Source organism: Triticum aestivum, chromosome 6D, assembly GCF_018294505.1.
Source record: "Triticum aestivum cultivar Chinese Spring chromosome 6D, IWGSC CS RefSeq v2.1, whole genome shotgun sequence".
NCBI lineage: Eukaryota > Viridiplantae > Streptophyta > Magnoliopsida > Poales > Poaceae > Triticum > Triticum aestivum.
Window position 1 is genome coordinate 59,630,602 of NC_057811.1, and position 11,050 is coordinate 59,641,651.

Sequence of the window (11,050 nt, forward strand, 5' to 3'; positions counted from 1 at the left end):
CAGGGGAGACACAACACTGGAACGCTCCCGTAACACTGCGGTGATGCAACTCACCATTGATAACAATCATTGACTTAGACTGCCGGGTTATTTGTTTGGCCCAAGTTTCATCCTCAGGCAAATCTCCCCGGGTCATGTAAGCCAAATAGGGCATTGTCCAGTCCGGTATGATGTGGAGAGCCGCCACCAGTCGTGCCTCCGGGTCTGGGACGGCCAAGTCTTCCTCTGTAGGCAACTTAACAGAAGGGTTATGCAGGACGTCCAGGAAAATATTAGGCGGCACCGGCTTTCGCTGAGAGCCCAGCCGGCTTAAAGCATCAGCCGCCTCGTTCTTCCTGCGATCGATGTGCTCTACTTGGTAACCCTGAAAGTGCCCAGCAATGGCATCAACTTCGCGGCGATAAGCCGCCAAGAGAGGGTCCTTGGAGTCCCACTTTCCTGATACTTGTTGAGCCACCAAGTCTGAGTCGCCGAAGCACCTTACCCGGCTCAAGCTCATCTCCTTAGCCATTCGAAGACCGTGGAGCAAGGCCTCGTACTCAGCTGCGTTGTTGGTACAAGGAAACATCAATTGTAGCACATAATGGAACTTATCACCCTTAGGGGAAGCCAATACGACTCCAGCCCCCGAGCCCTCCAACTGCCTGGACCCATCAAAGTGAATAGTCCAATATGTGTTATCCGGCTTTTGTTCGGGCACTTGTAGCTCTGTCCAATCATTGATGGAATCCACCAAAGCATGAGATTTAACAGTAGTGTGTGGCACATACTTCAGACCATGAGGTCCGAGCTCTATAGCCCACTTAGCCACTCTCCCTGTGGCCTCCCAGTTCTGAATGATATCTCCAAGGGGGGCAGAACTGACCACAGTGATGGGGTGACCCTGGAAATAATGCTTAAGCTTCCGGCTTGCCATGAACACACCATAAACAAGTTTCTACCAATGCGGATACCGCTGCTTGGACTCAATGAGTATTTCGCTGACATAAAAAACCGGCCTCTGAACCGGATGCTCCTTACCCTCTTCCTTGCGCTCCACCACCACGGCCACACTGACGGCTCGGGTGTTAGCAGCCACATACAGCAATAAAGGCTCCTTGTCCACCGGAGCAGCAAGGACTGGGGGCACGGCCAGCTGTCTCTTCAAATCCTCAAAAGCAGTATTAGCTGCATCATTGCAGACAAAGTCATCAGTTTTCTTCATCAACTGATACAACGGCATGGCCTTCTCACCCAAACGCCTTATGAACCGGCTTAAAGCAGCGATACGACCCGCCAAGCGCTGGACGTCGTTTATACACGCCGGCTTAGCCAGGGAGGTGATGGCCTTGATCTTCTCCGGGTTAGCTTCAATGCCTCTGTTAGAAACCAAGAAACCCAAGAGCCTGCCTGCAGGAACACCAAAAACACATTTGGCCGGGTTAAGCATCATCTTGTAGACCCGGAGATTATCATAGGTTTCCCTCTGATCATCTATCAAGGTTTCCTCCTTCCTGGATTTAACCACAATATCATCCACATAAGCATGAACATTGCGCCCAATCTGGTTATGAAGACAGTTCTGCACGCAACGCTGATAAGTCGCCTGTGCACTCTTGAGTCCAAAGGGCATAGACACATAGCAGAAGGCTCCAAAGGGAGTGATGAACGCTGTCTTCTCCTGGTCCTTAACCGCCATTTTAATCTGATGATATCCAGAATAAGCATCCAAGAATCTTAGGCGCTCACAACCCGCCGTAGCATCAATGATTTGATCAATACGGGGAAGGGCGAAAGGATCAGCCGGACACGCCTTGTTCAAGTCCGTGTAGTCCACACACATCCGCCAGGTGCCGTTCTTCCTGAGTACGAGCACCGGGTTAGCTAACCATTCTGGGTGAAAGACTTCAACGATAAACCCGGCCGCCAAGAGCCGGGCCACCTCTTCACCAATAGCTTTCCGCCTCTCTTCATTAAACCGCCGAAGGAACTGCCTGACCGGCTTAAATTTCGGATCAACATTGAGAGTGTGCTCAGCGAGTTCTCTAGGTACACCTGGCATGTCAAACAGCTTCCATGCAAAAATGTCCCTATTCTCACGGATGAACTCGATGAGCGCGCTTTCCTATTTTGGATCCAGATTGGCACTGATGCTAAACTGCTGAGATGAATCTCCTGGAACGAAATCAACAAGTTTAGTCTCATCAGCTGACTTAAATTTCATTGCCGGCTCATGCTCCGTAGTCGGCTTTTTCAGAGAGGTCATATCTGTTGGGTCAACGTTGTCTTTGTAAAACTTCAACTCCTCTGTTGCGCAAACAGATTCTGCATAAGCTGCATCGCCTTCCTCATACTCCAGGGCCACCTTCCGGCTGCCGTGAACCATAATGGTCCCATTATGACCCGGCATCTTGAGCTGTAAATACACGTAACACGGCCGTGCCATGAACTTGGCGTAAGCCGGCCGCCCAAATATGGCATGGTACAGACTTCTTATCTTGACCACCTCAAAGGTCAATTTTTCCACCCTGTAGTTGTGCTCATCTCCAAAGGCCACTTCCAACTCGATCTTGCCGACTGGATAAGCCGACTTACCAGGTACCACACTATGGAAAATAGTGTTTGACTGGCTGAGGTTCTTATCAATCAACCCCATACGACGGAACGTCTCATAATAGAGGATGTTGATGCTGCTGCCTCCATCCATGAGCACCTTAGTGAACTTATATCCTCCCACATGAGGAGCCACCACCAAGGCACAGTGACCCGGATTATCCACCCGGGGAGGGTGATCCTCCCTACTCCACACTATAGGCTGCTCAGACCACCGCAAGTAGCGTGGAACCGCCGGCTCAACAGCATTCACAGCCCTCTTATGAAGCTTCTGATCTCGCTTACACAGACTGGTGGTAAACACATGATACTGTCCACCGCTAAGCTGCTTTGGATTGGTCTGATAACCCCCCTGCTGCTGTTGATGACCCTGACCAGACTGCTGATTAAAGCCCCCTTGACCGTTCTGAGGATCAGAATTTGAGCCGCCGCCCGGGCCATGAAAGCCGCCGGCGCCTGAGCCACCGCCCGGGCCATTGTTGCCGTTAAAGGTGTTGGAATTCTTAAAAGCCTTCATGATTGCACAATCCTTCCATAGATGAGTAGCTGGCTTCTCTCTAGAGCCATGCCTTGGACAAGGCTCAGTCAACAGCTGCTCCAGCGTCGGGCCTGACCCGCCGGCTCGGGGAGGGGGCCTCCCCTTGCGTCGCTGGTTATTACCCTGTGAGCTGGCGTTGGCTATGAATTCTAGGCTGCCATCGGCCTTGCGCTTGCCACCTCCTTGGTTCCCCGGGTTATGCTGAGGACCCTTGCCATTGCCGTTCTTCTTTCCCTTCCCTGTCCTTTCATCATCTGAAGCGGGGTCCTTGGTACTATCAGAATCGGCGTACTTGACGAGAGCCGCCATCAGTGTACCCATATCATTGCAGTCGCGCTTAAGCCGCCCGAGTTTCATCTTCAGGGGCACGAAACGACAATTCTGTTCCAACATTAAGACTGCAGAGCCGGCATCCATCTTATCAGAGGAATGTATTATCTCCTTAACCCGACGAACCCAATGTGTCGTAGACTCACCCTCCTGCTGCTTACAGTTAGTCAAATCCACAATTGACATAGACTGCCTACAGGTATCCTTGAAGTTTTGGATGAACCGGGCTTTCAGCTCAGCCCAAGACCTGATGGAATTCGGTGGTAGCCCTTTCAACCAAGTGCGGGCAGTCCCATCTAACATCATGGTGAAGTACTTGGCCATTGCCGCATCACTGACTTCCAGCAGTTCCATGGCCATCTCGTAACTCTCGATCCAGGCTGCGGGTTGTAAGTCAGCCGTGTAATTAGGCACCTTCCTAGGGCCTTTGAAGTCCTTGGGTAGACGTTCATTGCGGAGAGCTGGCACTAAACAAGGGACACCTCCAGTCCTGGTAGGGATACCCACGTCGACGGAAGTCGTCGGAGAAGCCGGGGGAGTCTGGTAACCGTCAACTGAGGCACCTGCTCTGCCTCTTGCCGCGCTCTGTCTTGGTCTGCTGCGTGAAAGGCTCCGTTATGAACCGGGCCATGGCCAGGGGGCGGGTCATGGCGTTGGACATTACTTGAGCCGGTCGCTGAGACCATGTGTCTGCTATAACTCGGGCTCCGGCCTGGACGAGGGGTCGAGTGGATCCTATCCCGGCTGTAAGAGTATGCCTCTTGCTGTGCCAGTGCTGTCTGAAGGAGTTCCCTGACCCGGCAGGTTTCAACAGCCGTCGGAGAGTCGCCGTCAATTGGGAGAGCCGCCAGCCGTGCTGCTGCGGCAACCATGTTCTCCAGCGGGTTAGCATAATGACCCGGTGGTATTGGCACATACTGAGGCGGGGCAGGGTTCACCTGGGGAGGCCCCATCACTTGTGGCTGAACAGGGGTCCCCGACCCGGGCACTATGATTCCTGGCGGGTTACTAGACCCTGCACCTGGCGTGTTGAAGAGGTTTCGAGGATCGTAAACCGGAGGGAGTCGAGATTGGGCTTTTTGATGCCTCCTTCTCATGACGTCATTGGACGCGTTTTGATCCATCGTGAGCCGGAAGGACTGCGCCTGAATAAACTGGGTTTGGGCGTCGAGAGCCGCCCTCTCCGCAGCCATCCTGATCCCTTCCGCTGCCAGATCCTCTTTGGCTTTCACTAGATCTAACTTTAACTGCGCCACCTCCACGTCATGCCGAGCTTGATCCGCCGGGTCAACTGCGGCGGTCAACAGGGCCGTCATCTTGTCCGTGAGATCCATCAGCACCTGAGCCGGCGAGGGCACCGGGTTTCCTGCCCCAGCAGCAGGGTTCTGAACAGGCTGCGCACCGGCCATGAAGATTCTGACCCGGCTCGGCGGCTCAAACGGGTCCGGAATACTGTCATCATCGGAACAACCCATGAGCCTACCATCTTGAAGTTGATACAACGAGTTTGACTCATCTGTGGACGACTCGCCGTCAGAGCCGGCGGCCGTCTCATCACTAGATCCAGATCTGTCAGAGTGCCCTCCATGGACACATCCCACAAAAGCATGCCTCAAGGCAGGCAGGGCCCGGGCGGGTCATGCGCGCTGAGCCATCTCGATGAGATCGGCGCAGAGATCCGGCTCAGGGCCCGGCTCACCAATCTTGCCAATGAAAACATGAATTCCGCGAAAGGGGACCCGGTATCCGTACTCGATTGAGCCAGCGTCGGGGCCCCAGCTTGCATCGTCGATGTAGAGCTTGCCGCGACGACTCTTGGTTATCCGGCCCACACCGTATCCCTTGAGCCCTTCGAAGCTGCCCTTCAAGAACTCAAATCCACCGTGCGCTAGCCCCACGGTGGGCGCCAACTGTCGTGGAATTGTCACGACAGATGTCCTCAAGCTAGGACTCAGTCGTGGAGCCATCGCCGCTAGGAAGCTTGAAGGGGTTAACGGGACATGGAACACGAGGGTTTATACTGGTTCGGCCCCTTACGGTGAAGGTAAAAGCCTACGTCCAGTTGAGGTGGTATTGATTAGGGTTTCGATGACCAGGGAGCTTAACTGCTATGCCCGGCTCTCGATGAGATCTTTCTTGTCCCTAAACCGCTGCCGGGTCGTCCCTTTATATAGAGAGGTTGACGCCCAGCGGCTCTCAGAGTCCCGGCTGGCTCATAAAAGTGTCCGGCTCGGGCTCTCAACTATTCTTGCCTTACACTACAAGTCTCGCCATACGGCGGTTTATCACTACGGGCCTTAAGCCATCTCCGGGTCTTAAGCCCATCTTTGGCCCACCGTCGTCAGGCTTAGCGCCAGGCTTCAAGTGATGACCCTTATGAGTAACCCGGCCCCTTCTGGCGGGTGACTCTAAGGTTTATATCCTCAACATTAGGCCCCAGATTGATTTGAGCCGGCTCATGTCAATCTTCAATTCTTTCGACCGAAAATCTCCGGCTTACAATTGTGTGAAGGCCATAACCCGGCGTGACGTCATCCTATGGACTCCGGGTAATCCGCCGTGACGTCATCTTCCATTAAGTCCATTTTTTACTCCACCAGATCCGCAACGGATCTTATCTTTACTGCCATCCCGAAAATCGAGGCGTCTCTCGGGCGAGATAACCGCGCCGTGGCCTCCTCGTTTCTCGCGCCCACTTATGAGACTGGCCTTATAAATAGCCCGACCCTCGGGTCTTTCTTATTCTCCCTCTTTAGTCGTCTCCTTCCTCTCACTGCTCCCGTGCTGCTCGAGCTCCGCCGCCGCCGCCGCCGCAACAGAGCTCCGCGTCCTCAACGTCCTTGGCCGCTGCATCACCCTGAACCATCTAGAGAACCGCGGCGAACCCCTACATCCGTATGTTCCTTCCTCCTCGTAGGATAGATCTGCGTTAAGCTCCTGCTGTTCTTCCCGTGTTCTTCGCCATCGTTCGCGAGTTCTTGGTAGTTTTTATTTTTACTGCCTTTCTTGATCTCTATCTGCATAGGACGGCCGCGGTATTTGTTTCACACCCATTCCAATGCTTATAGAGCCCTTTCTACTGCATAGAAGTCCCATTTGAACCTGCGAACTTTCTCCTGCATCTGTTTTAGGTCTAGAAATTTTCTTTTTCAGCCGACCATTTTGATCCAAATTATTTACTGCAATGTGTGAAACCTGTTTTCACGACACTTAGTAAAAAACCGCATTCGTTGAGTCATGGGGGTTTACATTTCCGGTTTAAAGAAACCACGCGCCGTAAAATTTTCCGGCTCACTTACAACAAGGCTGTAGACGATTTGAATTACTCTCAAGCACACCAGCGGCTTAGATAACCCGATGCACTTAGATATATGTCATTAGGCCCCTCCATAAGCCACCACTTTAAACACTGAACTGTAAATTTCCTCCGGCTTACAATTAAACTGGACATTTTACTTTTATCATAGGCGTCCGACTTTCACCATGCCTCCCAAAGCTCTCAAAGCTCCCATCACATGCAATTGGATGAGGTCCAACGTCACCGATGAGACTTTAACAGATTTCATGAAGTCGGGTTACCTGCCTAAGAAGGATGTCATGTCCTACCGTGCCCCCGACCCATCAAAGGAGAGACCACAGCCAAGGGACGGGGAGGTGGTCATTTTTGCAGATCACATGAGCCGGGGCTTCGCACCGCCCGGCTCAAAGTTCTTTAGAGACGTGCTGAATTTCTTTGACCTACGGCCACAAGACATAGGACCCAATTCTGTGTCCAATATATGCAACTTCCAAGTGTTCTGCGAAGTCTACCTTGGAGAGGAGCCTAGCCTGCTGCTCTTCAGAGAGCTCTTCTACCTGAACCGTCAGAACGAGTGTGCCAACGGGCCAAGCTTGGAACTTGGCGGCATCTCCATTCAGCGACGGAGAGACTGCCTTTTCCCTTACGCCGAGCCGCCAAGTCACCCAAAGGACTGGAACCAAACATGGTTCTATTGCCAAGACACGTCGCCGGCTGACGAGAGCCCGCTGCCCGGCTTTCGCCCTTCACGTCTGGAACCAACTCACCCTCTTTCTGACAAGTTAACTCAGGCGGAGCGCCAACCTTTGCTGCCCACCATCAACAAGATCAAGGCTCTCCTGGGCAATGGTCTCACCGGAATTGATCTGGTCCGGGTCTGGATCTCGTGGCGGGTGATCCCCCTGAGCCGCCGCCCCGGCTTAATGTGTGAATACACAGGCCAGAAAGATGACCCCCTGCGACACAGCCGCAACGATCTTCTTGAAGACGTTGCTGAAGACATGACCAAGGCCCTTTTAAATGAGAGCTTGGCAGACTGCGGGAGGACCGGGTTAGCCCCCTTCTGCAAGACCAACCCAGCCCCAGCAGTAAGCCGCTGATCTGAACATCTTATCTTCTTCTGTAGATAACCTTCATCTGAATCTTTAAGAGATCATCATTGTATTTTTTAGGCTGATGACAAATTCTGGAAGGTCAAATATGACCATGAGGCGGCCAAGAAGGCTAGGAAGGCTAAGAAAGCCGCCAAGAGAGCCGCTCCCCGTAAGAAGGGAAGTAGGCCTACTGCTTCAGAGCTGCTGCAACTAAGCGACAGCTCCGAGTCAGAGGTAACCCCTGAACCTGTAAACTCTTGTTGTATTTGTTGTTCATTTCTGTCCACCTTATCAATACTGTTCATCAACAGGATGACACCGGAGCAAGTAACCCGGTGGTTCAAGAGGTAATGACACTTTCCTCCGACTCGGAGCCCTTGCCAAGGCTGAAAGTCCGAAGGGTAACCCGGAAAGTAAGATTTTCTCATCCTTTAGCTTATCAAGATCCTCAATTTCTTTTGAAGCAACAGACTCATGAGAGCCGGCGGCACACCCGGACCAACAAGGACGCTGACCTCTCCTCCGGCTTACCCGACGCATCGAGGAAACGCCGAACCGAGGTTATCTCCAACTTGTACCCTTTTCATCCTTTGGCGGGTGTTATACGTCAACCGCTCAATTCTTCTGATTCAAACTATCAGGAAACCTCACCCTCCTCTGGTGACTCGATGCAATCAAGCCTGCCGGCCTTCAAGACCGTACCCGGGTAATGATGATCATCTCTTGTTGTGCTTATCTTTGCTCATACTTTTGTACTAACCTTTTTGTCCTTTCAGTGCCCAGGCAAAGCTCACCAAGAGGGCGAAGAAGAACAAGCTGGTCGAAGAGCCGGACTTGCCTGAACCGGAGGTAGCAGCTCAAGAACCGCCAGCTGCCTCCGCTCCCGAAGCCACCGCTCCAACCGACAAGGCAACTACAGAAGCTTCTGCTAACCCGGAGACCTCCAGCTTGGCTCAGCCGGTCAATGACCCGGACGTGGTAATCACCCGGACGGAGTTTGTTGAGCCGGGGAGACCTACTGCGCTGGCCAAGTGCTCCGCCAAGGAGGAGTTGCTACAACACCGCCGGGTTAATCTGGACCTCACTGACTACGCCAATCTGAACATCGGAGAGATCGTCTCCGGCTATGTCAACCAAGTGCACAAGAGCCGGGATGTAGAGATCGGCATGGTGAACCAGATTCAGCAGAAGTCTGAGGTACTACTCTTCTTTCTTCTTGCTTACTTCATAGTTATCTTGTTATTCTTACCATACTCTAGCCCCCAAGTCTACGACTTATGATAGAATATGTTGTAGACTTAAGTTCCGGCTTACTCGCTTGAACCGGCAATTTGTAAATAGAAACGTTCGATATGCATTAGCCCCCAAGTGCCAAGTGTCTTTGCTTGGAAAGTGCTTGGGACTTTGAAATTGCATAATAACTGTTCATCCTATAACCCGGAAATCATGCAGGCTGCTGGCAAGAAGTTTGAAGCTGACATCTCCGATCTAAAAACCCGCCTGAGGACGCAAGAAACTGAGACCCGGAAGGCCAATGCCAAATTTGTGTCCAGTATTGCTGCGCAAGAAAAGCTGAAGACAGACTTTGACGCTGAACGGAAAGCTTGGGCCGAAGAAAAGGCTACTCTGGTGAACCGGGCCGAACAGGCGGAGAAGGCTCTGACAGAGAAGACCGCCGAACTCTCCGGCTTAAAGCGCCAAGTGTCCCAGATGGTTGCCGCAATCTTTGGTAAGTCATTTCCCCGGCTTTCTTCAAGTTTATAATCTTTATATCTCATAACTCATCCTTGTCGGCGGCTTATCTTATTCTGTTAAACAGGTCCCAGAAGCGCCAACCTCAACCAAAGTGTGGTAACCAAGTTGAAGGCCGTGTACACCCTGGTGGAGCAACTCTACACCGGGTCACAGCGTGCTTTGGCTGTGGTGGCCCTATCCAATGAGGTGCCGACTCACCTGGCGGAAGTTCTTCGCCGGCTCGCCGTTCTTCCTCAATGTGTCCAAGAGCTGCGACGGGCCTCTGCAAGAGCCGGAGCCATAGCTGCTCTGAGCCGGGCCAAGGCGTTCCTTCCAGAACTAGACCCGGTGGACATTGCTCTGGGCTACCCCAGTTTGAAGGAAGACGGCACCCCCTTCGACCAAAGGGTCTTTGCAGCCTGCGTGAAGATCGTACGCCCGGTGGCCACTCTGATTGGCAATGATACGGATCTGACTAAGTACCAGCCGGGTTACGATTCAGAGAATCAGAGGATCCCCACTCCGCGCTATGAAGCCATCAGCTTAGTCCCGCCGACTCGGAAGCACACCTTTGCCCCGGAGATTGACCCGGCCGGGTTAATCGACGAGGAAGCTCAATTTGAAGCTCTGAGCGGCATTGACTGGAAGTCGTCAACTTTCCAGGTCTTGGGAACAGCCGGAGGAGCGGAGAGGGATGAGCCGGAAACTTCAACCCAGCAAGCATCGTAACTCTGCAGGCGGCTTATTAAACAATGCTTCACCCTTTTGGACTCGATGAGTCTTGTAATAGAGTAGGACCAACACTTTAATTTTGCCGTGCCATCGTGCACGCGTTGAATGCTGAATTCCATTGAAGTTGTCTCCTTTATACTTCTCCGGGTCATAATTGATCATTCATTTTCCTTAAGCTCAAATAGTTGCCTTTAAGTATCCTGCCTAGAAGGACAAATCACAAGTCTCTAGGCGGCTTACCGCACTGAGAATCATAGTTTTAGATATATAACCCGGAATATGAATCAAAAAAGACTGGTCCTCAATTATGTCCTTGATATACCCGTAATAACACACTTACCGGCCTGCGAGCACACTTCCGGCTTATATAACCCGGGTAATAAGGTTGGTACCTCAATTCCGGTTTACCAGTCTTAATAACACCGATTGTATTCGACTAGTACTATAAATCAAAGTTAAGCCGGCAAAGTGAGACCCGCCGTGCACACTTGAAATAATCAGAAGAACTCGTTATAAATTAGAAGAACTTAGGGGCTTCTGGTTCGAATACGACCAGAGACCCGTCCCAAAGGGGTTATGCTAGGATTCGAATGCGATCATATAGCCCGCAGTGGGTGTGGCGATGCCAATCAAGAGGGTACCGACAGCTATGTTCTCTTTGGTTCGAATACGACCCATGTTTGAACAGGAAGCCCCCAAATGACCTTAAGAATTGTTTAACGACGCTGATTC